The following is a 6,000-nucleotide window of genomic DNA, read 5'->3' on the forward strand; positions in this document are numbered from 1 at the left end:
CCTGGGCGATTGTGCTTTTATACTTAGGGATTGTATCACTGTTCAGGAAGCACTTATACAAATACTTAATGCTTTCATTTAAGGGAATGTTCACAGGGGCGCCTGGGTAGCTTAGTTAGTTTGGTGTCCAACTCTTGTTTTTGGCTCAGGTCGTGATCTCACAGGTTGTGGGTTTGGGCCCCACGTCAGGTTCTGCACTGACAGTGCAGAGCCTGCTTGGGATTCTCTCTCTCTCTTTGTCTCTCCCTTGCCCACGCTCTCTCTCTCAAAATAAATAAATAAACTTTAAAAAATGTAATGGAATGTTTACAAATATCGGGCATTAGGGAAATAACACTGCATTCTGGGGGATAGAACACCACTATTGAACATGTCTGACTTCAGTTTCTGGCAACAGGGAAAATCCATGTTGCAAATATGTCTGGGCTATTTATACAAGAAATACATATACCCAACACAGATTTGTAAAGTGCTGAGTCTATCTAGTAAAAAGAAATGTGCAGGGGCGCCTGGGTGGCGCAGTCGGTTAGGCGTCTGACTTCAGCCAGGTCACGATCTCGCGGTCCGGGAGTTCGAGCCCCGCGTCGGGCTCTGGGCTGATGGCTCGGAGCCTGGAGCCTGTTTCCGATCTTGTGTCTCCCTCTCTCTCTGCCCCTCCCCCGTTCATGCTCTGTCTCTCTCTGTCCCAAAAGTAAATAAAAAACATTGAAAAAAAATTAAAAAAAAAAGAAATGTGCAAACAACGTGATTCTTTTTCACTCATTAAAATTGGCAAAAATTGTGTCAACTATACTAAAAAAAAAAAAATTGGCAAAAATCGAAAAGATTTATACCAGTCAGTGTTGGTGAGGATATATTGTTGGTGAAAAGTAGAAACTGGAATGTTCTTTGAAGAGGGCAGTTTAATTATATTTTTATTTTTTTAATGTTTATTTTTGAAGGAGAGAGAGCATGAGCGGGGGAGGGGTAGTGAGAGAGGGAGACAAAATCTGAAGCAGGCTGCAGGCTCTGAGCTGTCAGCACAGACCCCGCTGCGGGGCTTGAACTCACAAACCGTGAGATCATGACCTGAGCCAAAGTTGGATGCTTCACCAACTGAGCCGTCCTGGCGCCCCCAGTTTGATCATATCTGTCAAGATTTAAAATATCTCACCCTTTGACCCAGAATTCTTTATCTGGGAAAGCCTCATAAACAAATATTTTCTCATGTTCACAAAGATCTACATAGGATGTTTATTCCAGCATTGTTTGTTATAGCAACAATTGTAAGACACCTAAATGTTAGAAGGGAATGATTAAGTACATTTTGTGGTATATTTATTCTATTATGAAATAAAACCATAATCCACCTTTTGATTCAGCCCTGTTTAAAATTAAAGGTGAAAATATTGGTCCCAAAAGTGTTTTATGAAAACCCTGAGAGGAAATCATGTCTTTAACTTATAGTGCTTTGAGAATTCAAAATGCATTATTGGTTGTTCATCTTAGCAAAAAGAACAGTGTCAAAGGAACAAGCTCTATGTCAGTGTTAGCTTTGACTCTGTTAGAATCACAAGTTTGTTTTCTCTGACAAGTTGATAGGGAGAAAGCCAGGGCCAGTCTCTGGATTCATGCCACTCGCACAGTAGTGAAATTATACATCAAAGTGTATCACTGTCGGACTGGTATATTTATACAATCTATATTCCTACAATAAATACTTCCTAATAAATATGATTTTCTACTACAAGCGTACAGTGGGTAATTCTCTCAACAAGCATAAAAATGTAGCAGGATTCATAACTTTCAGTATCACATTCCAAAAGAGTTAACAATAAATCTTTCATAGATAATATGTATCTCAAGAATGTCACAGCAGGAGTTTCACCAAACAGGAACACATTTTAGTGATGGCAAGGTACTGAAAATGTGTAGCTCAAACTTAAACGAGACCTTCATCCCTTGAGAATCATCTTCAACCTTCTCCAAAGGATTGTAAAAATACAACAAAACCCATCAGTCCAGTGGTTTGCATTCTCAAACTCATTCAACAATCTCTTGCACTAATTCAAGAATCTTTTGTCTTTAACTTTCTGGTCAACTACTATCATGATTCATGGCCTGTTTTTCTTTTTGCCAAAGACCATTTTTTGGCTTTTTTAGTCTCTTGTTTTTATTTCATTGATTTCTTACCTTTGTTACTTTCTTTCTTTTACTTTCTTTGGATTGATTGTCCTATTTTTTACTAAGTACTTCATTAATTTTCTTTCAGCTTTTCTCATTTCTAAAATATTGAAGACCAGACATTTCCCACTTGGGACTTTTATAGCAGAATCAAACAAGGTTTTATTAATTTATTTAGACATAATCTATATTCAATAAATTGCCCAAATCTTGAGTATTCAGTTTGATGAGTTTTGGTTATTTTATACACCAATGTATCTATGGCCCAGATAAGATCTAGAACATTTCCGTCACTCCAGAAAATTCCCTCATGCCTACAATATGTAGTCTTTTGGCATCTGAATTCTTCCATATAGGGTGTTTTTGAGATTCATCTATTTTGTAGCATGTATCAGTAGTTTGTTTCTTTTTATTGCTGAATAACATTCCACTGTAAAGACAGTACATTTTGTTTATCCATTCACCAGTTGATGGACATTTGGATTGTTTCCTCTTTTTGGCTATTAAGAATAATGCTGCAGTGAACATTAGCATTCAAGGACACATGTTTTCATTTCTTTCTCTTCATTTCATTTCTTTCATTCTCTTGAGTAGATTCCTAGGAGTGGGATGAATGTTAGGTTGTATGGTAAGCCTATGTTCCAGTTTTTAAGAACCTGTTAAACTGTTTCCCCAAAGCACCGTTTTATATTCCCATCAGCAATGTATGAGGGTTCCACTTTTTCCACATCCTTCTCAAAACTTTGCATTGTCTCTTTGTTTTTATTACAGCCAATTTAGTGGATATATCGTGCTATCTTGTTTTCATTTGCATTTTCCTAATGACTAATGACGTTGAGCATCTTTTCATGTATTTATTAACATTAATATTTCTTTGGTGAAATGGTATTCAGATTTCTTGCCCGTTTGAAAACTGGGTTATTTTGTTATGAGTTGTAGCAATTCTTTATATATCCTCAGTACAAGTCTCTTATCAGATATATGATTTTCAAATATTTTCTTCTGTTCTGTGGCTTGTCTTTTACTTTCTTAATGGTATCGTTTGAAGTGCAGTTTTTAATTATGATGAAGTCCAATTTATATATATATATATATATATATATACATATATATACATATATACATATATATATATATATATATATATATATATATATATATATATATTATGGATTACGCTTTTGGTATTCTGTCTCAGAACTCTTTGCCTGCCCCAAGGTTACAAAGATTTTCTCCTTTGTTTTCTTCTAGAAGTTTTATAGTTTTAGCTCCTGCATTCACATCTATGATCTATTTTGAGTTAATCTTTTTTATTCCAAGAAATTTTATTTTAAGTTTTTAAATTTTAATTCCAGTGCGGTTAACATACAGTGTAACATTAGTTTCAGGTGTACAGTATAGTGATTCAGCAATTCCACAACATCACCCAGTGCTCATCCCAAGTGCCCTCCTTTAATCCCCTTCACCTGTTTCACGCATTCCCCCCCCCCCACATCTCCCCTCTTGTAACCATCAGTTTGTTCTCTATAGTTAAGAGTCTGTTTCTTGGTTTGTCTCTCTCTTTCACTTTTCCTTTTTCTCATTTATTTGTAAATTCCACATGAGTGAAATCATATGGTATTTGTCTTTCTCTGAGTTATTTTGCGTGACATTTTACCTCTAGCTCCATCCATGTTGTTGCAAATGGCAAAATTGCATTCTTTTTTTATAGCTGAATAATATTCCTCTGTCTGTGTGTGTGTGTGTCTGTGTGTGTGTACCACAACTTCTTTTTATTTTATTTATTTTTATTTTTTTATTTTTAAATTTACATCCAAGTAAGCATATAGTGCAAAAGTGATTTTGGGAGTAGATTCCAGTGATTCATCCCCTTTGTATAACACCCAGGGCTCATCCAGCCAAGTGTCTTCCTTAATGTCCCTTACCCATTTAGCCCATCCCCCACCCACAGCCCCTCCAACAACCCTCAGTTTGTTCCCTGTATTTAAGAGTCTCTTATGTTTTTCGTCTCTCCATGTTTTTCTATTATTTTTGTTTCCCTTCCCTTATGTTTTGTATTCCCACCAGGAGTGCAAAAGAGATCCTCTTTCTCCTCATCATCACCAACATCTGTTGTTACCTGAGTTGTTAATGTTAGCCATTCTGACTGGTATGAGGTGGTATCTCATTGTGGTTTTAATTTGTATTTCCCTGATGATGACTGATGTTGAGCATTTTTTCATGTGTCTGTTAGCCATCTGGATGTCTTCTTTGGAAAAGTGTCTATTCATGTCTTTTGCCCATTTCTTCACTGGATTATTTGTTTTTTGGGTATGGAGTTTGGTAAGTTCTTTATAGATTTTGGATACTAACCCTTTATCTGATATGTCATTTGCAAATATCTTCTCCCATTCCATCAGTTGCCTTTTAGTTTTGCTGATTGTTTCCTTCACTTTGCAAAAGCTTTTTTCTTGATAAGGTCCCAATAGTTCATTTTTGTTTTTGTTTCCCTTGCCTCCAGAGACTATTGAGTAAGAAGTTGCTGTGGCCAAGGTCAAAGAAGTTGTTACCTGTTTTCTTCCCTAGGATTTTTTGATGGCTTCCTGTCTTATGTTTAGGTCTTTCATCCATTTTGAGTTTATTTTTGTGTATTGTGTAAGAAAGTGGTCCGGGTTCACTTTTCTGCATGTTGCTGTCCAGTTTTCTCAGCACCGCTTGCTGAAGAGACTGTCTTTATTCCATTGGATATTCTTTCCTGCTTTGTCAAAAGATTAGTTGGCCATACGTTTGTGGGTCCATTTCTGGGTTTTCTATTCTGTTCCATTGATTTAAGTGTCTGTTTTTGTGCCAGTGCCAAACTGTCTTGATGATTACAGCTTTGTAATACATCTTGAATTCTGGGATTGTGATGCCTCCAGCTTTGGTTTTCTTTTTCAGGATTGCTTTGGCTATTCAGGGTTTTTTCTGGTTCTATACAAATTTTAGGATTTTTTTTCTATCTCTGTGAAAAATCCTGGTGTTATTTTGATGGGGATTGCATTGAATACGTAGATTGCTTTGGGTAGTATCGACATTTTAACAATATTCTTCCAACCCATGAGCATGGAATGTTTTTCCATTTTCTTGTGTCTTCTTCAATTGCTTTTGTAAGCTTTCTGTAGTTTTCAGTGTATAGATTTTTCACCTCTCTGGTTAGATTTATTCCTAGGCATTTTATGGTTTTTGATGCAATTGTAAATGGGATCGATTTCTTGATTTCTCTTTCTGTTACTTCATTATTGGTGTATAGAAATGCAACTGATTTCTGTACATTGATTTTATATCCTGCGACTTTGCTGAATTCATGGATCAGTTCTAGCAGTTTTTTTGGTGTAATCTTTTGGGTTTTCCATATAAGTATCATGTCATCTGCGAAGAGTTAAAGTTTGACTTCCTTCTTGTTTGGTAGTCTTGTTTCTACCTGTCATGTGTGTGACCTTAGTGGGAAAGCTCTCAGTTTTTCCCCATTGAGGTTGATCTTAGCGGTAAGTCTTTCTTTCATATATGGCTTTCATGATCTTGAGGTATGATCCTTCTATCCCTACTTTCTTGAGGGTTTTTATCAAGAAAGGATGCTGTATTTTGTCAAATGCTTTCTCTGCATCTATTGAGAGAATCATGTGGTTCTTGTCCTTTCTTTTATTGATGTAATTATCACAATGATTGTTTTGTGGATATTGAACCAGCCCTGCATCCCAGGTAAAAATCCCACTCGGTTGTGGTGAATAATTCTTTTAATGTATTGTTGGATCCAGTTGGCTAGTACCTTGTTTCTTGAGGATTTTTTGCATCCATGTTCATCAGGGAAATGGGTCTGTA

This window comes from Felis catus, chromosome X (assembly GCF_018350175.1).
Source record: "Felis catus isolate Fca126 chromosome X, F.catus_Fca126_mat1.0, whole genome shotgun sequence".
NCBI classification, from domain to species: domain Eukaryota; kingdom Metazoa; phylum Chordata; class Mammalia; order Carnivora; family Felidae; genus Felis; species Felis catus.